We start from the raw sequence: 23,222 nt of genomic DNA, 5'->3' as shown, positions 1-23,222 counted from the left end.
TATAGAAATATTATTTTGAAATAAATATTTTATTATAAAATAAAGCTTATTTGCATAAAATAAAAATAATTATTTAAAAGTTAAATACTAAACAAAATATTTTAAAAAAAAATCAATTCAAAAAAGGCCTGCAAAACTCGTGGTCTTGACCATAAGACTAGAATAAACCGATAGAAAAAAAATTAAAGATAACCATAAAATTATTTTTTTAAATAAATAATGTAGTATGATAAAATCTCTAACAATATCAACTCTTAAAACTCTCATATGAAATAGAGTGAATAAAATAAAATAAAAATACTATGTGAGGCCAAACATATTAGAAATATTATTTCAAAATAATTTTTTTTATATAAAATAAAGCTTACTTGCACAAAAAATAAAAAAAAATATTTAAAATCAAACACAAAACAAAATTTTTTTTTTTAAAAAAAATCTCTGTTAAAAAAACATACGCAAAACTCGTAACCTAGACCATGAGACAGGGATAAACTGATAGAAAAGAAATTAAAGATAACCACAAAACTATTTTTTTTAAGATAATTCAATATGATAAAATCCCTAACTGAATGAACTCTTAAAACTCATGACTCATGTTATTAGATCAAAAGTATAACAAACAAAAAAATCATGAAGACCAATCCCCAACACAACATACGCTGAATGATGAAACCAGAAAAAAAAATCTATTACACAAAAAATTATAATTAAAAGAATGAGGGTGAAGATAAAAGTAAAAAATAAATTAGAGGGCATAAGAAAAATTAAATTGGAGGGTTAAATTTAAAAGAAAAAAAATTTATCAAAAGGAAAAATAAATCAAAAGAATGAGGGCTAAATTTTAAAAAATAAAACAATATAAACTTTGATCAAAGGATGAAATTAAAAACAACAAAATTTTAACAAAAGAGTTAAGGAAAAAATCATGAATAAAAAGAATAAGTACCGAATTAGAAAAAAAATAATATATGAAAAATTATAATTTAAAAATTAAATTGAAAACATTAAAAACTTTTTTAAAAGAGCAACGGACTAAAATAAGAAATTAGAACATAAGGAAGAAAATTGAAAAAGAAAAAAAAAGAGGATAGATATGCACTTTTTCTAGAAAAAAAAAATAAGAAAAGAAAAAAGAAATAACCATTAGTTGCAAACCACTCATCAATCATTATCACACGCCGCATTAGGAGAACAAGGGCAAAGTAACACTTCCAATGAAATGGTAGAACAACATTATAGCCACAGGAAATGCTGTACATGCTGTCTAAGAAGCAAGGGTGTCTCTCAGACGCCAATGCATGAGGTCAACATCCCTATAGTTGTTTCATTAAAAAATTAATTACTAAGAGTAAAACGTTCGAAATACCCTTTATTATTCTAATATTAGCAAAAAAAAAATATATTTAAAAACACAAAATTGCCTCTAAACTCTTGCCTTTTTTCCGATTCTGAAGGCATAAAAGTCAATTCATAATATTGTAAAAAAAGACAAAGACATAAATACTCTTGGCAAGCAGTTCAATTTTTGAGTGCGGGGGTAAATTAATTTGTATTCTCACTATTAAAAAAAAATGGGAAGACAAAAATAATCCCTTACAAAAAATGAAATCACCCTCAAACCCAAGTCATCCGAATTTTTCTTCAAATAAAAAAAAGGGTGTAATTTCAGTATCAGAATGAATATTCTTCTATGACTGTGTACACAGTGATCTCCACAGTGTTATGGCAAGGCGTTTTATTGTTTTGTATAATAATTATGATCAACACCAATCGCCATGTTGAACATATCATCCACCGGGAAGCCTATAAAGATGATAAAAAGCTACTAAACTGCTACCGCTTTTGGAAATTAAACATCTTCAAGGAGATGGCAAAGACAAGTGCAAACAACACTGCAAACCCAACATTCACGGCTGCAACCACTCCCAGAAAATCATGTCTGAAACTAAAATAATTTCTCATAAAATCATCCACAGTCACGCCTATGTCAAGCATGTCTTTTCTATCTCCATATTGTGATTCGAACAATCCATACAAGGTCTAAGCTATTGGGCATGCCCAGTAGAACCATCTCCACCATACAGGAATTCTCTATTTTTAATGATACAAAAAAAAAAAGATAAATATATCAGCCAATCTATTTCAATTTCCAGGGAAAAACTAAACTTTCTGGATGTGGATGGCTAGAGATAAGGGGGCTTACTGTTAGAGGGACCATAAATCCTGAAAATAGGTTCCAAACTGAGTAAAAAGCTGTCGAAACTTTGGTAGCCATGTGGTGATTTGGTGTAACACCCACAGCCATCATGCCAAAATAGGTGAACTGAAATAATGTGAGGCACGTGTAGAACAGATACCAAAAGAATTTAGCAACAGTACATTCAAATCCTATCATTGAATAAACTATGATGCTATAGGCTACTGCTTGTGCAACAAGGTATGGAAGCTCAACAACAACCTGCAGCAGAAGTTGAGAATTCGTTAACGAAATATTCACAAAGTAAATCCCAAAATAAACCTTCTTTTTCTTTTTTTTTTCCCTCAAAAAATCTAGTTAGTACTTGAGCCATGGCATAGGGGAAGGCTGAATACATTCCAGCAGCCCTTTCTCTGTAAAAAACTGTTCTCTCAATTGAGACTACTGGCTGCACGCTTCCAGAGTTTTGGACACCAAGGAAGAGGACAGCAGTATACATGGAACCCATTGCATTCAACAGATCCTGTTCCTTTGTCCTTCAAACAGAAACATCAAATGTTAAAGCTAGGATGTGATCAATAGAATATTGTAATAAGTTTAGCTTTTGAATTTGTTTCAGGTTGTAACTTACGTTTTAGAGCCAAGGTCCCAAAACATTGTCCCAAACATCAGGGCAATGAAAACTGTAACCAGAAACCTTACGGTATGGATTGCGCCCGTATGACCAATGTCGTTTCAACAAGCAGGCTATAAATTGTCTGAAAAATGGCTGTTGGTACTGAGTGGGGAAGTAGAGGTCCTTTGAACCAGGAGCAGGTGAGCTTAGTCGTTTAATAAGTTCTTTGTTTGTCCTGAAATACAAGGTAAAAAATGCTAAATCTGCATATATTTTTCTCGCATGCCACTTCGCAATCTTGTGAAGCAGACAATTTAACTTCTTGTCAAACTTATCTGTACAGTTCAAGTAGATCAGAAAGGAAAACTTATTTAGGAGAATTATTTTATTCTTGGATTAATTATTTCAGTGTCATTTTAATTACTAGAACCAAAGTGATATTACACAGTACGAACGTCTTTGTAATTCTTGTCAAGTTAATGTAGAGAGTCAAGATGAGAGAAGAAAATGAGAGAATGATTATTCAACAAATGAAAACGTTAACCTTTTCATGTGAGTTATGTCCTTTTATATATGATTAGAGGAGGTGGTTACTTCCTTTAGTAACTCCTCTAATAACTTGGACCAGGCTCATCAATCATGAGCGGACCAGGCCTAGCCAATAACTAACATCTCCCACTCGCCCATGAAGGACTGAATCTCTCTAATACATTATACTTCAAACTTGCACAAGAATTTCATACTTGATGAACGGACCGTACAACCTAAAGCACACAGTGAAAGGAGCTCCAATATATAAACCTAATACAGGCCATATAGGAGGCATCAACCTAATAATTAATTATTCCTTAAAGTGTACTAATATACCTGTTGCTACCCAATTTTTGACCAATGTTTTGATAAATTTTCAGAAAAATCCAAAATAGTGAAAAACAACGAAAATTCAAAAAAGATACTTTTTATATATATTTGCATCGTTTTTAGCATTTTTAGCATTGTCTTAAAAGAATTTAAATTTTTAAAAGTTTTTGGAACGCGTTCGACTTTTAACACGTTATTTTTAAAATCACCGATTTTCCTCATTCAAGTCGATGTTGAAAAGAAAAATTCAAAAAATAAGAAAAATCAAATTTACAAAAAAAAGAAGAAGTTGAGGGACCAAATTTGAAAACCTAGCAATATTTTTACCTATAAATACTAGTCTCTACAACACACATAAAGATGGGGGGGTAATTTTGCACATTTGAGAGGTAAAACAAACAAAACCCTAACCCTAAACCCATTTTTTTCAAGCAAAAAAACCGCCACCCCTCGGCTTGGATTTTTCTCCTCCATACCGTAGCCCCATCTTCTTCTCCCTCAGCCAACATGCCACTCTCCCCTGCCAACGCCATTTCCTTCCCCCTCAGCCTAAACACAGTCGTCCCCCTCACTAGATATCTCCTCTCTCAAGCTCTTTGATTTCCCTCACCGACCTCCAGCAACAGCAGTTTCTACCCCCTACAAGACAGCCCCTCACTCTCCTCTCAACCGGTTTTCACCATTAGCCACCACTCACCCTCTCCTGGTCGACCCAGTTTCAACAGTGCACACATACCAGCCTCCAGCAGCACACCACAGAGTTGTCCCCCCCGTCTCTATCGACCAGCTCTCCTTTACACAGACCAGCCACCCGCAGTTGCACAGCCGTCGAAAGAAACCCATTCGCCAACCGGCCGCCTGAAACAGAGAAGAAGATGAAACCGAGAGGGAAGCAGATCCAAAACGGAGAAGAAGAGAAAGAAAAAAAACATATTGAAATCAAAGAAAAAAATTAAAATCAACTGCTTGTTGTGTTTGCGGTTGTTTTGCAGGTCATCACCGGTATAGGGAGACAGAGAAGAGGAAGACGTTCCCGATCCACCGGTTTTGCCACCCTCATCGCCAGCGGCGCGTGAATCCATGCACCGCCAGTGGCGATGGCGGTTGGAACAACGCGCCGCCACTGTTCCTGGTGTCCCTGAGGCTTCACAGAAACGTTCCCAACAATTCCAGGATATTTTAGGAGCTGTTTTGTAATTTTTAAATTGTTTAATGTAATCTTTGTTTAGTTTTTTTTTAATTTTAATAATTTGTAGTGTGGATGTAAAATATATATATATATATATATATATATATATATATATATATATATATATATATATAGTGAAAGTGAATGTGTTTGTTTTTATTTTACGGATGTTTTTTATGATAAAATTACAAAGAATAAAGAAGAATTTAATATTTTGATTTGTTCACTGTCTAGAATTATTAACTTATATGTAAGTTGTATTTCTAATATCCGATGATAAGATAATTTTAAAACTTCTTTAACACGTCAAAGTCACGAAGCAGCTTACCTCAGGTAGGGTGTATTAGGGGTGTTAATACCTTCTCTAACCACAACCAGTCCTTTACCCATGAATCTCTAACAAGACCAGTACATTCGGTTTTCCTAGTAGCCCTCAATTAAATACTAGGTGGTGACTCCAACGAACCAATCAAATCAAGCAAATGAAAAATCACCAGCCAACGCCACGCGGGTGACGTGCGATAATACTCAAAGCATTTTTAGTTACACATGACTGAATATAATTCAATCCCTTAAGAATTTCAAACTCAATCCATCCTTACAATTACAAGTATTCTGAATCATATCAAATCTATTCAAGTGATATGATCTTCGCCAGTGAATACAAGTAACAGGTGTAGAACTAAAATTACTTTTTTTTCGCTTTCATATCAATCAAATCTGAATTAACTCGTTTTCCTAAGAGTATTCTTTTAAGTCAAATCATTTCATGACCATAGGATATACTTCTAAAGTAGCAATCATTAATACATCACCTCATGATATAGTTAAAAGTCACAAAGGGTAAGATTTTGAGATCTTAGATATGATCTTCAGGACTCACATAATAAAGAAGCAGGGATCCATTCTTTATTCTTGTAATAGTCACTAGCACATGTAGTATTAAATACATGCTATAGTGGAGCTTACTCTTTTATTCTTGTAATAGTCACTAGCACATGTAGTATTAAATACATGCTATAGTGGAGCTTACTCTTTTCTTTTCTTAAGACAAAGAGTATATGTCGTTGCTCTCCTTGTTATAGGAAATACACAATACGAGTCTTAGTCTTATTGCTAAAAACATAGATTTCAAATCAGAAATTCTCATTTGCTCATTTTTTATTAGTGGCAAATGAATAATTTCATACTCGGTTTCAATCATCATAGACACATGAATGGCGGGAATTCATTCATGCCGATTCTTTTATTTAAGAACCTCATCTTGGTCCCAGCCAAAGTGAATTTTTAATAATCATTTTGAGTTAAAATTGCTCCCACTGCGCCCAAGTCGCTTATTAAGCATTAAAATTCAAATAGTCTCATCTCTATTCATCTTACAAGTGCTAGAGGTGAGCGAGCCAATCTAAGTTTATCGACATACTATAACAAACTGTACTATATAATACTCATAATATATTCATGAAACAAATAATGAATAAAATGATATTGTAATGGCATTTATTCATTACTCAATCACTATAAGCTGTCATATGATCCTTAAAACTAATTATATTGCTAATTACATTCTATATAGGCCAAAGGATCTCACTTGTCTAACAAATGCATCCTTTGCTATTGGTTTTGTGAGTGGATCTGCAACCATAGAATTTGTAGAAATGTGTTTTAGGATCATATCTTGTTTAGTAATTGTTTCTCTAATATAGTGATATCTCATCTTGATGTGTTTGGTCTTTCCATGGTATTTTGGATCTTTAGCCACAGCTATTGCAGCAGTGTTATCATAGTAAATTGTCATTGGGTCTGATGCTGATTTGATAATTTTCAAATGATATAGGAAATTTTTTAACCAAACAGCATCTTGTGTTGCTGCAGAACAAGCTATATACTCAGCCTCTATGGTAGATAAGGCTATGTAGGATTGTTTCTTGCTTCTCAATAGTATTGCACTGTCATTAAGCAAAAAAGCACATCCTGAAGTTGATTTGGATTGGTCAACATCTCCTCCTCAATCAACATCAGAGAAACCAATCAATCGTAAATCTTTCTTTCCTTGGTAACATGGCATGTAATTTGAAGTTCCTTTCAGATATCATAAAATCCTTTTGACTGTCATCCAGTGTTTTTGACCAGGGTTTGATTGATATCGGCTAACTAATCCAGCGACATAACATATATCGGGACGTGTACATATCATTGCATACATCAAACTACCGACAACACTGGCATAAAGTACTCTAGACATTTTCTCCTTTTCTTCTAGAGTCTTGGGACACATATCACAGCTTAGGCTCAAACTTTTATCAACAGGGGTGTCCATTGGTTTGCTATCTTGCATGTGATAGCCCTCTAACATCTTTTTGATATAAGTCTTTTGAGTTAAACCCAAAAGCCTTTTAGCGCGATCTCTTATGATTTTCACACCAAGTACATAGCTGACCTCACCCATGTCTTTCATTTCAAAGTTTGATGATAACCAATTTTTAGTAGTATCAATCATCTCTTTGTTATTTCCAGCTATTAAGATGTCGTCAACATATAAGGACAATATTATAAAACTATTGTTAGAACGTTTTAAATACACGCAATGATCTTCTTCCATCATTGTAAAACCATCCTTAAAGATAGCTTGATGAAACTTAACATTCCATTGATCTTCATAACTGGTGAGAATGTATCTTCATAATCAATTCCCTCTTCTTGAGTGTAGCCTTTCACTACTAGTCGAGCCTTATAACGTTCTATTGACCCATTCACCTTACGTTTAATTTTAAGAACCCATTTATTTCCAGTGGATCTTCATCCTGATGGTAAATCAACCAAGTCCCAGACTTGATTAATTTTCATTGACTCTATTTCTTCTTCTATAGCTTTAATCAATTCACTTGCTTTAGGACCAAATAGAGCATGACTGAATGTTTTAGGTTCTTCATCATCTTGTGGAGTAATCATAAACGCTTCCCCCTCAATCTCAAATCGACGATGAGGAATTGGTTTATGAATGCTTCTTCGAGGTTAAAATTGCTCATGATCTTGCTCCATGAGATTCGAAATAGATAAAATATCACTCCCACTGTTTCTAAGAGGATTTAAAGTTTCATCTAAGTACTCTACTGAATGGTTTGTGGCGCCATAATCTAGATTTTTCATTTCATATAATTGAAAATCTTTTTCAACCTCACCTGTCTTTGGAAAAACCTCTTCTAAGAATACAATCACGCGATTCAATCTCTGTTACTCTTCCATCAGCCTTTTCACCAATAAATACAAATCCTTTGAAATGTTCAGAATATCATATAAAGATACACTTCTTCCCCCCTAGGATCAAGTTTCCCATATTCATGAGAAGTATTGTGAATATAAGTTGCACACCCCCATAGATGGAAATAACCTAGATTAGGTTTGACACCATTCCATAGTTCATATAGGGTGGATGAAATAGATTTAGAAGGCACACGATTAAATATGTAAGCAACAGTTAACAATGCATCTCCCCAAAAGGAAATTGGTAAGTTAGCTTGCGCCATCATTGACCTAACCATGTCAAATAAGGTTTTATTCCTTATTTCCGCTACACCATTTTATTGTGGAGTATAAATAATAGTTAGCTGTCTAGCTATACCCTTTTCATCACAAAAATTTTAAAATTGTTCAGACAGATATTCACGTCCTCGATAAGTTCTTAAAGCTTTGATCTTGGCATTTAGTTTATTCTCCACCAAATTGGTGTATCAAATGAAGTAATCCAATGCTTCAGATTTATGTGAGATCAAATAAACATGACCAAATCGTATAAAATTATCTATAAATATGATGAAATAATTTCCTCAATGTCTTCCTCTCACATTCATTAGGCCACAAATGTCTTAATGAATAAGCTGTAATGGATTACTAACTCTTTTAGCTTTGCTAAATGGTAATCTAATTGCTTTTCCAACAAGGCAATGCTCATAAACGAGCAATTCCTCTTTGGTAAGTTATCTTAAAAGACCAGCTCTTGCTAATCTATGTAATCGATCTTGCCCAATGTGTCCTAATCTAGCATGCCAAGTTATGATATTACTATAATTAATAGTGCTGGAATTTTGAATAACATAAATTGAAGCATCATAATTAATAAATACATTAACGCTGTCTAACACCATAAAACCATTTAATACCAAAACCAGAACCATAAAAATATATTATCTAGATGTATTTTTACACAACAACCAACAAACACAATATTAAAGCTCAATTGGAGTAAAACAAGAACAAACACAAGATTCCATCGAACTTCTGGAGCGTAGAGTACATCATGAAAATAAAGTGTACGACCGCCCAGTTTGCAGGTACCGATCCCAAGCACAGAAGCAGAAGCATTATTCCCTATGTATATGTATTTACTTCCCTTTGGAATTCGATGAAATTCCACAAACGTTGTTCGATCCCTTGCTATATGGTTAGTTACTCCTGAGTCTATAGTCCAAAACGGAACAGATTCAGCAAGCATTAAACAACTACTACTGTATAAGTTAGAGGGATGATTGTGGTTAAACATTACCTATGGCTCAGTGCAATTACGAGCAAAGTGATTAGGTTTACCACAATTGAAACAATTCATATTCTTGTCTTTCTTACCGCCGCGTTTCCCACGCTTGCGCTTATGTCTACTACTACTTGCTTCTATTCCTTTCTTGCCATATTTGGGAACTTTAGCCTTACCTTTTTAATATTTAGAGCCATTTGCTCCACGCATCTTAGTCTCAGATATAAAAGCCTCGTTTATAGGCTTCTCAGCATGAAGTCGATCTTCTTCAAACTCGACATGACAAGCAACATCATAAAATATCTTGATGTTGTTATTGTGGGTAAGGTTAACACGCACGTGTTTCCAATTGCTTGGCAAAGAGCAGATAACTACTTGGACTTGTTTTTCATCAGTCATCTCATGTCCAGCACCTCTTAATTCACTGATCATGTTAGACATGACCGTAAGATGCTGCCTCATTGTCTAATTTTGGCACTTTTTATAACCATCGAATTTGAGGGTTAGCTGGCGAAGTCTAGTAGTGGAGGTTCCTCCATACTGAATTTTTATTGTGTCCCAAATAGATTGAGTTGAATGATGCCTTTCAAAACACAGCATAATATCATGTTGCTCAACATCAAAATGTGAGCTACACATTCTTTGCATTTATAGGTTTGATATGCTTGCATATCAAGCTTGTGTTGAGCAGTGTTTCCTTGCTCAGGTTTAGCCATCGGTTGTGTGATTGTTTCCAGTATTTCTTGCTCTTCCAGGAGATACTCAATCTTACGATGCCAAACATTATAATTCTTTTCACTTAGTTTGTCTCCATGGTTCAAATCAGCAATATTGCTATTAAATTCAGCCATATTAAGCGCCATTGACAGCAATTACAAATATTAGTATCTAGTACAATTTAATTGACATATTTTGCCACTCCATTTTAAATTAAACAAATAATAATCTAACACATACAATAGAAATGAAAAGAATGTTAAACACTTAATCAATTTCTATTTTTATGGTCTAATTATTATTTGAAATTTAAATGAGTGCAAAATTATAATTCTTAGTTTCAACTAACAACTCCCACTAATTAGGTTGCATATATTATCATATATATGTATATCATGTAATTAAACTTAAATTACATAAAATATTCAGTTCACAATTAAACAACCAATCATCTTAAAAAAATACAATATTAAGAATAATAAATTTCAGAATTATTTTATATTGTAGGCACATAAATAGGGTCTCCAATTCATCATCCACTTCATCAAAGTCATCTCCTCCAAGTTCATTCTACTCAAATTATGGAATGAATTTAGCAGCAGCATCCAAACAACCTGCGCTTCTTCCAGTGCGTCGTATACCCTTTTCGGCATACTGATGTTCCCTCTCAAGCAACATTTCATATGCGAGATTGTTGAAATCTAAGGATTCTAGCCTATATTCCAATGATAGTCGCACCAACATCAATTCCTCAGGCAGAGAATTGAGAACGATTAACATTTGATGTTCCATGTAGAATTCGTAAACATCACTCATTGCAAGTCTAATCATCCAATAATACATGTAATCAATATGCTCTTGAATTTTGTGAACATGATTAAAGGCATAACTTAATAAATGATCAATTTGTTGTTGTCTATCCACTACAACAAAATATTTCAAAAAGCACATAAATATTATACTTAATATTTAATTAAAGCATGTATCATCATATATGTTAAAAAAAAAAAGCAAATACAGAAATTAAACAATTTATTTTAACAATAAATAAATTGCTCCACAATTTGACAATTTATATTAACAAAAAAAAATATTAATTATCTTAATATTATTTTATATTTTAATATATATTAACTGTCGATTGACAGTTAATATATATTCTTAATGTTAATATATATTAACTGCCGAATGGCAGTTAATATATGTACACATCTTTTAAAAGATGTGTTCTTTCAGGTGGTTTTGTTTTTCCTTCAAATGACAGTTAATTAACTGTCAAAGTCCAATTGACTACTGCAATTGTAGTCAATTGAAAATTGAAAATTGAAAATGGAAATGGCAGTTTTTAATCTCCATTTCCATCATCAATTCACACCTGAATTAATAATAGAACTGTACAACTAACTACCATACAGAAAATCTTTTCTAATTAATTATAAAAAAGATAAATTCATAACTAAATTACTTTATAAAATTTTGTAAATTCAAAATTTTCAATGAAAGTATTTTTTTTAACATAAAATTTATATCTATCATTCATGTAATAATAGATATACTGCATAAAAGCAATATTAAAAATAATGGCTCTGATACCAATGTAAATCAGAAATGAAAACTTATTTGTGAGAATTCGCTTTTTTATTCCTTGATCAATTACTTCAGTACCACTTCAATTACTAGAATCAAAGTGATATTTCACAGTACGAACGTCTTTGTAAATCTTGTTAAGTTAATGCAGAGAGTCAAGATGGGAGAAGAAAATGAGAGAATGATTATTCAACAAATAAAAATCTTAACATTTCCATGTGGGTTATGTCCCTTTATATATGATTAAAAGAAACAATTACGTGTTTTAATAACTCTTCTAATAATTTGGACCATGTCCATTAATCATGGGCAGACCAAACCAAGCCAATAATCAACAATTCAGAATGTTTGTACACATCAATAAAATCAACCCCCAAAGTTATTTCTGGAACTGAACTAGTGATTTCTAGCATCCAAGTTGCTGGATTGTAACCGTCTTTGATTTTACTCGCTCCTTGAACCCCCTTGTTGTTGAATGAAATGGAAGATAAGTTCAACAGGATTATATATATGTAACAATATACGTAGTTACGAATTTGGCCAACGAAAAGTTACCTCAAAATACTTGATTAACTCGCAAGAATGGCGACCCAGTGGCCCTACATATATCTCTTGTCCTCCCTGTTTCAATAGGAATAGCTGTGACCAGTGTCCAATTCATCATACTAAGTCATATAAGAGGACTAACGAAATCTCTGTGATGAAAAGGGGGAAATTGACAATTATGTCTACTCTTTCTAGTCTATCAATAGTCCTCACCTCATCAAAAGATTCAAATATATCAATGCGTGGCTGGTGGATAGTGCACACTACTGTTCTTCCTGTATCCACTGTATTCCTAACAGTCCTCATAACAATTGCTGCAGCTCTTGCATGTAGTCCTGTAGTTGGCTCATCCATGAATATTATAGAAGGGTTTGCCACTAGCTCAACAGCAATTGTCAACCTCTTGCGCTGCTCAGTGGAAAGACCACTGACACCAGGCAACCCAACTAGAGCCTCCCTTAATGGAGTTAATTCCACAAGCTCCATAACTTCCTCAATGAACAACTGCAACCATTTTATTAGTAGAAAAGTTGGATATAAATAGGGAACATAAGTTATACAGCTTATTCGATATATATATATATATATATATATATATATATATATATATATATAAAACATTGACATTGCTGTAAACTAAAGACATAACAAGATTTTTACACCTCAAAAATGGATTTTTTTCCCCATAAAATGGATAGTTAAAATGCTTGATCATGACTAAGCAGAAGGAATGTCAAGGAAACAAGCTCAAGTTTTAAAAGTTCAATCTGGCCGGAATGCTAGAGAAACAGAAGGTAAAATTTTCATAGTTCATTAGGCTGGACTTGAACAAGTGTTGCTAAACTCAAGCTCCAACCGAAGTCAAACTAAGGCCTAGGTGCAGCTTAACCAAGTTTTCTTAGAACTTTTTGTTAGACTACGATTTTTGAAATTGAAGCGCATTAGCAAAATCATGAAGAAGACAGGATACGGGCTACTAGAGACTACCTTTCTTGTCTCATTATCAATCTCGACTGGTAAGCGAAGCCAAGCAGAAAAGAGTAAAGACTCATAGACAGTCACAAGCGGAGAGTGGATATCATTTTGTTCACAATATCCAGAAATTCTAGCAAATGTTTCTTGCCTTTTTGGGTACCCAGAAATGGTTATGTTCCCTTCGATATATCCTCTGGTTTTCCTACCAGCTAGGACATCCATCAGAGTGGTTTTACCAGCGCCAGTGACCCCCATCAGAGCTGTAAGAACACCGGGTTTGAAAGCGCCACTCACCCCCCTGAGAAGTACTAATTTATCTTCTCGTATGCCTTGATCTTTCATTTCCTGGAAGTTCCATTTATATGATTGTCATGTTGGAACTGTGTTCCTTTTTAGCAGAACTTTCCCATTTACAAAGAGATGTGACAGTTTTCATGACTTACTTGAGGCATGTTTATTGAGTAGGTAATTTCATCAAAGGTAATAAAATTCTGTTCAAACGGAAGAACCATTCCCCTTTTCTTGTTCTGAGAGGCCCCAATAGTCGTCGCTTCTGACATCACAGAAGAGGACCTACATGAGTTAAATCTCTTCCTAATCTCTTCCTGATTCTCTGCGAGTCAGTTAAACTCAAAATGTCATGGACTCCAAGTGGAATGATAATAATGCATGTGCATATGCATGTTTGCAATAAAAACACCCTTTGTATGGCCTCATCACCTGCTTCATTTTGGTGATCTAAGCTATTTACTTGAGACAATAACTCAAGGGCTCCTTTGGCTTTGTCATTCTCTTTATTTCCAGGAGACTCTTCCAATCTAACACCCTGAAGCTTTTCAAGTGCTGCAGAAACAATTAAGACATTCATGCATTGCTTCCCTAACTAAAGATCCTAACTTGTAAAGATAAGAGTACCCACGGTCAAGACAAGTGAGAGCTGCTGTGTAAGCGAAGTTGCACACTACTGTAAAACCGATTAATGCCCCTACTCCTATCCAGTACCAATACGCTTCTGTAAAGAATCCACGGGACTTCAAAACTACAACCCCCAATGGCTCCGTTGAAAATGGAAGCACCTTTGATAAAGAGTAAATCAAATATCAGTTAAGTTCATCATACCAGAAACACAAAAATGCCGACATTGCTAATAAAGGAAATTACTCGACTCCAACTCTTCCCCAGGAATTCATTGACCGCCATTGCATTTTCTCCATACATCATTGGTGGGATCCAATAACCCCAGATGAACCATTTCTTCACATTCTCTGTGGAATGGCACAAGGAAAGGAAAGAAGTATTCTTAGGATTAGCTACCGGGAAAGAATCTTCAAATATCTTTCATGTACCATACCTCGCGACAAGACAAAACCACAATTTGTAAAATCATGAGAAACACAAATGAGGCCATTGTGCTAGAAACTGTGAGGTTCCTCCCAACAGCAGCGAGCAGTCTAAATAGTGGACAGGCCATGATTAGCAAAGAAAAGTACAAGAAACTGCCTGAAAAACCTGTAACAAGAACAGTAACTTTTATTTGGAACATAACAAATCAACCTTCAGTGTCTGAAAATTTTTTCTTCTCCTATTGTTTTTGTACCTTTCAACATTAGGATCGAATCCCATGGTGTCATAGGTGACGAATACCCATACTGCAACTTCTATGATTGTGATCGGGATCTTCAGAATCCATGTTGGATGAGCATACGCCCATGCAGGATAGAATAAAAGGTCCCTTTGCTTGTAAAAGACTGGAAGCTTCAAAATAGACAGGCCAATTTCCGACATTCCATTAAACATAATCATAACCAAAATGAAGAATAAAGCACCCATGTAAATTCCTCCATCAGTTATAGAATCCCGATGCATCTCAGTTCTTATGAAGAGTGCTGACCCGATCAGTGCCATCAATATGAGCTAATAGAAGAACATAAAAAACACATCATACTAATGAAGAAAATTGAGTTCAAATTCAAAACAAGGTTAAGATAACGACCTGTAACAGCTTGAAAATGTAAACAAATTATTTCTTAGATTCAAACAAAGAGTTACTAAAATCTCATAATTTTTTGTTTATTTCTAAGTAACAAGAACAATCTTACCCATCAAGGCGGTTCTTAAGCTTCAACAGGAACTTCTCGTTATCTGTCTCAGGCTCTCGGCGACTTTAACAACCTTTCCATCAAATTCTTCCTTTCTTGAAAGCCAAGCTTATGAATATCAATTTCACAAGCCTCGCCTTGTGGCGTAGTTAGTAAACCTTGCCTTAAACGACTGTAAGTTGGAAGCCTCTCGATTGCTGCCCATTTAAGAGCTTCTTCATCATCCTCTTCTCGAGATGATCTCGAAAAGGTTTCCATACCATTGTTCCTCCATATGGAAGAACTGTTTGCTGGCAAACTACGTACTTTTAACTTGATAAAGACCGCCACTGTTCATTGCGAACTCTACAACAACTAAAACCCTTCAAAAGCCAGTGTTTATCTGCAAGCATTCACGCAAAATATGCCACCAGCTTATGCAAGTCTTAAGCTAAATATACTCGTGACAACCTGATGCGTGCTGAGTGATCATTTCAAACCCTTATTTTGATGTTAGGTACTAAAGAATATATTTTATGGCAGGCAGTTATTAATGAGATATGAATGTACTGATCTTCTTTCCATTCGCTGCTAAAGTTGATAGCCGATTTTCATAAATGAAGAACTTCCTCTTGTGACCACAGAGAAATGTAAAAGCTATTTTTACCCACTTTCTATAGATGGAAACTAATGCTCGACTGATTTTGCCCAGGGACAGGGAAATGTTTTCCTAGCCACCAAAACAAACTGGCTGTGCATGGATGTAAAGGCTACTGGCAATATCCCATTCTCTTACTTACTTTAAAGAAGGATATTATAGACGTCTATTCATCATGTTTGTCGAAACCATTCTGTCATTTTGCTAGCAGCTGTGACTGTAATTATCTATATTATTATTAGCGTATACTAAATCAGCATGGCTTTTCACTCTAGAAATTAATAGTAAAAAGTCAAATATTTTTTTACTTTGATTCTCAAAAAATTTTAGGATTTTTTTTTTAATTTCAAACTTGATATTTTTTATATAATTTTTAATTTCTTCCTTCATCATTAAATTTATTAGTTATAAAGTTTCATAATTTATTTTGATTTATTTTCTATAAAATTATCTTGATCTTATGACCAGCGCCACAAGTTTTGTAGATTGGTCATGTTATCTTGGGTTATTTTTTGTCTATTTTTTAATTATTTTTTTTCAATTTCATCCTTCAATATTAGGTTGATTAGGAATTTAACTTTACAAAATTTTTTTATTCTTTTTCTATGGAGTTATCCTTATCTTCTGACCTGGGTTTGTAAAGTTAACTTAGGTTAACTCAGGTCATTTTTTCAATTTAATCTTTTAAAATTAGGTTGATAGAGAATTGGGATATATAATTATTTTTATTTGTTTTCTACAGAGTTATCACGGTTTTTATAACCAGGGTCACGTGGTAGGTTGGTTAACTTGGGTTTTTTTTTTCCTTTTTTTAGTTGAATTTTTTTTTTAGTTTCATCCTTTAATATTAAGTTGATTGGAAATTAGACTTCATAATTTATTTTGGTTTGCATTCTATGAGGCTATCCCAATCTCATGACTCAAGTCACAGGTTTAGTCGGTTGACTTGGGTGGTTTTTTTTTGTTCTTTTTAATTTATTTAAAAAAAATTATCCTTCAACATTGGGTTAATTTGAAATTGAGTTTCATAATTTTATTTGATTAGCTTTTTATGGGTTATCTTGGTCTTATAACTCATGTTTGGTAAATTAACCCAAGTTGACTCGACTTGTTTTTATAGTTGAATTTTGTTTTCAATTTCATCATTCAACATTGAGTAGATTGAGAATTGAGTTTATTTGTTTTTTATAATATTATCAGAGTCTTATGACTTGGGTAGCGAATTTTACAAGTTAATCCAATTTGATCCAAATCAATCTAATATATTGTTGTTTCAATATTTAAAATAATATGTTGTCCTGATTTTTCTTAAATTAAACTATATTCTTATTTTTCATCAAGGTTATCTTTTGAATATGTCAAATCTATTAAGTTATATCAAATAAATTTATATATAGTTTAATTTTATTTTTTTTACTAAAAATAACATTAACAACTTTCAAATAATCTTTTTATATTAAAAAGAATTAATTTGATTCACAACACGAGAAATGTATAAAGGAGATTAGGGTGTTAATATTTTTAGGATTATAATATTTTTATGCTATGTTTGCTACCAAGTAATTGTAATTAATGTATAAAACGCTATTATGGTGTTAACATTTGTGAGGCTTATAATACTTTTATGCTATGTTTTGTACCATGTGATGTAATGTAATGTAATTAAATATGTCGTGTAAAAAAAAGTTATGTAATGTAACGGAAGCCTTCATAAATTTTCAATGTATTCATTTAATTTTTTCAATAAATTTATTTTATAGTCTCTATATTTTATTTTTATTTACAAATTGGTTCAAATTAAAAAAAAATGTCCATGTATTTTACCAAACAGTTATTATTTTAAGAAATTTACACCTAGCTGGCCTCTACTAGATGGATAGATTGATAAATTCACAGCATTGAGTGATTGCCCAAAAAATATTAATTGATGTTAATAAACTTGTTAATTAGGCACAAATAGGACACACGCCCATCAGAGCTTGAAAGAAACGCAGGGAGTATGACACCAAGTACAGAAGCAATACGAATCCAAATAGAACATGCATGAACTCAGCTTCTTTAAGATAGTTCTACAGATTCAAAATTATGGAGATGTGAAAAGGCTGTTGGATCTAGAAAGTTACTTACTATGTGCATCAAGTAATAAATAATGAGGACCAAAAAATACAAGTAGTTCATGAATAGACTCTTGAGATGGATAATTAGTGAATTAATTAGTTTTAGCAATCTCACACATTTTTTCTAGCTAGAAAGTTTAATAGCTTATACTCGGTGCTTAGTAAGCCAACTTAACTTATGGCTAATACATGCAAAAGTTCTCCTGTGGTGGAGGTAGGGATTCTTTAATGTTTAAATAAGTATCTTTTTAGAGAAAAAATACAAGAATATTATGGAGAGAAATGCTTTGAAAATATATATGTAGTACAGAATGAAGATTGTTAACCTTTGTTCTGAAGATTTCATGGTATATTTATAACTCATGAATCTTGTCCTTTTGTTCAGAGAAGGGTCTGCAGTGTAATTTTACCCTGATAACATTTAATGAGGTATAAATATATCTTATATCTATATTAATGTTTGATAAAAATATGGTGAGTCCTTAAAAGACTTTTATACATTAAAAAGGTATAGAGAAATTAAGATCTAAGATGTCAAATGTAGTTGAACTCATGGAGGATGAGTTCTTCCCTTAAACTAAACTCAAGGGAGGAGGGTCACCCTCTTAATCATGTCCAAGGAAGGATATGGTCACTCCCTTGGACGTGCTAAGAGAGGATGTGTTCATTACATTCGGCATGCTCGGAGAAGGATGTGGTTATTTTATTGGGCGTGCCTAAAAGAGGATAATCGTTTCTTTAGGCGTGTCCAAGGCTCGGCATTTACTTGGATATTCCCAAGTGAGGATGTGGTCATTCCCTTAGGCATGCCTAGGGCTTGTCACACTGCCACGTCTAATCGTAGCTGGGTCTGACTAGCACTAGACACGGCATGCCTTTACTGGAGCGTGCTTATGTTTCAAAAAATTTATATCCATAAATCTTTCTTGATTCAATATTTTTTTTATAAAGAATAATGATAAAAATTTAGTTCATCAAATAATATTTCATGTGACAAATAAACAAGTTAGTGGACAGTGAAAATAATGTGCCAAAATATTCCCTTTGGCGCGTCCAAGACTAATCACACTGTCACGTTCAATTGTGGTTGGGTCTTGCTAGCATCAAACCCAACGCGTTTTTATTGGAACGTGCTTATGTTTTAAAAAATTTATACTCATAAATTTTTCTTTATTCAATATTTTTTTATAAAGATATACCGATAAAAATTTAATTCAATATATAATATTTCTTGTTATTGTGCTATGTCTGTTGGCAAATAAACAAGTTAGTGTACAGTGAAAATAAAGTGCCAGAATATTCCAGCTATGATCAAGTACATGGGAATTTTATTTTTTTTTCATTTTACACTGAATTTCTTAAAAGTTCCAATCAAGTTTTTTCACCCAAATTTTGTTAATTTTTTCATTTGGTACATACTTATCCATGGACCTTTAATAAAGGAAAATCACAATTTTGATACACCAACTTTAAACTTTTTTCAATTTAATACATAAAATTTCTTATTTTCTTTTGATACACCGACTTTTCAATTGTCCCAATTAGGTACTTGTTTAAAAGAAATATTTTATATTATTTCTATATTTTATTTATTAGTTTTGATTAATCATAAAGTAATTTTTAAACTCCGTATAAGACACAGATAACTTATCATTAATTAAAAAAGTTTTCTTTTCAAAAGGATTTAATTTAATTTAAAATATCATTTTTCATTATATATAATATTATTTTGGAGGGTCCTTCTATGAAAGAAACCACATTAGAAAATAAGGCCTCTTTCATAGGAAATGATTTAAAAAAAAAATTCTCACCGCCATTTTTTTCCCCCTTGTCTCTTACACTCTTCGAGCATACGAAGGAAAATGATAAATGATAAAGAAAAAATATATATTATTTTAGCTTTTCAATATTTAGTTTACATACTTTAAGGGATGAATAGGACATGTACTAAACAAAATGTTATTTTATTATTTCTTTTACAAAAATATTATTCATAAATATCTTGCAAAAATATCAAAACACCATTCATTAAAATAATGTTATTTTCACTAGTTTTTTTCCTTTGATTTTTTTAAAAATCTATTATTTTTTTTGGTTTATTTAATACAAGATTATCCTGATCTCATGATTTGTGTCATGAGTTTAGCAAGTTCGGGTTTTTTTAAAATTAAATTTTTTTAATTTCATCCTTTAATATTAGATTGATTGAAAATCATTAAGATTATTTTTAAACCCGTCAAATCAACTGGATTATTTCAGGTTGTTAAAATAATTATAGATCAAATATATTAAAATATAATTGGCTCTTCTAAGGTTGAAGTGCACATAAAACAAATATATATATATATATATATATATATATATATATATATATATATATATATATATAAACTATTCGAAAAATCATATTATCAATTTAATTTTTCTAAATAGTATCTCCCCTTATAAATGCTATTAGAGTTTGTGATTGGTAATGTGACGAAGCTTGATTTTTAAAAGTGATTTTTAATTAAAAATATATTAATTTTTTTAAGTGTTTTTTTATTTTTTACATCAAAATATCTAAATTATTTTAAAAAATATTTTTCTAATATTTTTTCAAAAAAAATATAATTTGAAAAAATGTTCAACAATAAAAACAAATACTAAACTCTGGTAACAAGAAAGGTTGTAGGCATGATGTATTTGTGTGCTAGTGTGAATGATATGTCATTTGCAATAACCATAAAACTTTCCAAGCATAGGGAGGGGCCTTGCTGCGCCTTGAAACGTATGTATTCCAAGCCCAACAAAGCATAGGGTTGATTTTCTAGGCCCTCTTCTTTTTCTTCTGTTTTTTTTTATATCTTAAAATAAAATATTATTCAGATAATTAATTATAATATTATTTTAAAAATAGTTTAATTATTCCATGTTTCAAATAATATTTGAAATTTTATTGTATTATTTTTTATTGTGATATTTACTTTTTTTATGATTATGTAGGATACTCATGCGTACAAGTCTAAACAAATTAGGATAATATATTCATTAAGAATAATTAAAATATATAATTTATTAATTTTTTATTGTAAAAATTTATATTATTTAATAAAATTAATTAATATTTTATTTTTTTATAAAGTTACTTGAAAAAAAATGAAATATCTTTTTTATTATTTTTCTCTTTAAGATTGCTTTACAATATGATAAATTTTTATTTCAATAGTAGTGCTTTTGATAAAAAAAAAATTATTCTCAAGAAAATTCTTAAAAATCATTAAGGAATAAGGAAAATGAAGTCTTGGTCAAATAAATTTATTCTTTCTTTCATAATTTAAATCATTCTAGTTTTGATATATTTTTATTTTAATTGCTTTAAATATTTACTCAATAATGTTGTTGTTAATAAAAACAATCATTGTTCTATAAAATTAAAAAAAACCATAATTAACAAAAAGGAATTTTGACAAAAGAAATATATCCTTTTTCTCATAATTTAAATTATTAAGATTTTTATTAATATTTAGTTTAATTATTGCAAAACAAATTATAGAATATATTCATCTTAAATTTTAAATAGATGAGTTATACTTTCATAATATATTTATAAGAATGGAAATTATATGTATTTCGTGAACCAAAATTTTCCTCCATAATAAATAAGAGAAAATGAATAAAATGAGAAGGTCAACTAAGATAAAATATTTGCATATGCAGATTTTCTCTTCTTATATGAAAGTTCATTTTTCTACTTTAATCTTTAATTAGTGTTAATAATAACTCTTTTATGATTAAAAACCTTACTTTTCAAATGAGATTTAATTTTTTTTATGGTTATATTATCAATTAATTTATAAGACATTTTATATAAATCTAATTTGTAATTTGTTTTAAAAGTTGCTCCTGACTATTCAATGAGAGTGATTTCTTATTTTTCTTATATTAATGTTTTTATAAATTTTTTTATATTAATTATTTCTTTTTTATTTTTCATACTATTGCTTGAAATTACTATGATATATTTTTAAAAATGAATCTTAAAAAATATATTATTTATATATATATAAAAAACAATAAGGAAGGAGAGATTTGGAGAAAGAAATATTTTTTTTCTTTCATTAAAATCATTTGAATTCTTTTGAATATTGATTTTAATTGTATTAGGTTTTTATTTAAAAACATTATGCTAAATATAAAAAAAATACATATTTTCATATAAAAAAAGAAATGATAAAAAAAATTAAATATGTTTTTATAATTTAAATTGTAAAATTTTTTAAAAATATTTATTCTCATTATCATATAATTAAATTAAATAAGTTGTACAAATTTCTGAAAATTTCCTCATAGTAGCTCACTAGCATATAGCTAGTTCTCTTCTAAAGCATTTCTCATCATCAAAAATAAAACCAAAGCTCCGTTTATTTACTGGAAAATAGTTTTTTTTTTAAATGAATTTCAGAAAAGTAAATTTTGAAAAAGTGAATTATTTTTCGATGTTTGGTAGTGTAATGAAAAATAAGTTAAAAAACATTTTCCAGTATTTGGTTATGTCATGGAAAATGAACTGGAAAATAACTTATTAATGTTTTATTTTTTTCAAGTTTATTAAAATAATGAGGAACAAATATTACAAATTAAAAAGTTGAATGAGAATAAAATTCAGAAAAAAATATAATTTCATAAATGATCTCAAATAAAATAAATAATAATCAAAATAATTGAGATCAAATCTAATAAATAAAAAAATTGAAAGATGAAGACATTAAAATAATAATTATTATCATTTTATAAATTATTTCAACTAAAATAAGTACTAATTAAGAGAATAAAGATCAAATTTGATAGATAAAAAATTTCAATTAAAAAATAATAAGGGAAAAACAAATAAAAATTATAAAAATGAGGACCAAAATTAATATAAAAAATAAATTCTAATGGATGAAATTGAAAAAAAATATATATGGCAATCAAAAGTTTGAAGACCAAATTTGATATAATCAGCAAATAATATGATATTTTAAAATTTTTCACAATTTCCGGAAAGTATTTTCTGCTTAAAATAAAAGAAAAACATTTCCCTGTAACTCAAGTTAAATTTTTCTTTAACTAGAAAATATTTTTTGTTAACTAATTTTTCTAATAATAATCAAATTAAAAAAATTAAAAAA

General features: G+C 31.0%; 1 pseudogene; it reads right to left on the bottom strand.

The window, feature by feature from the left end:
- Positions 1–1,833: 1,833 nt before the first annotated feature.
- Positions 1,834–15,573, bottom strand: LOC133701565 (pleiotropic drug resistance protein 1-like; annotated as a pseudogene).
- Between the last annotated feature and the right edge of the window lie 7,649 nt (positions 15,574–23,222).

Source organism: Populus nigra, chromosome 8, assembly GCF_951802175.1.
Source record: "Populus nigra chromosome 8, ddPopNigr1.1, whole genome shotgun sequence".
Lineage (NCBI taxonomy): Eukaryota > Viridiplantae > Streptophyta > Magnoliopsida > Malpighiales > Salicaceae > Populus > Populus nigra.
This window is presented reverse-complemented; position numbering and strand designations above follow the sequence as displayed.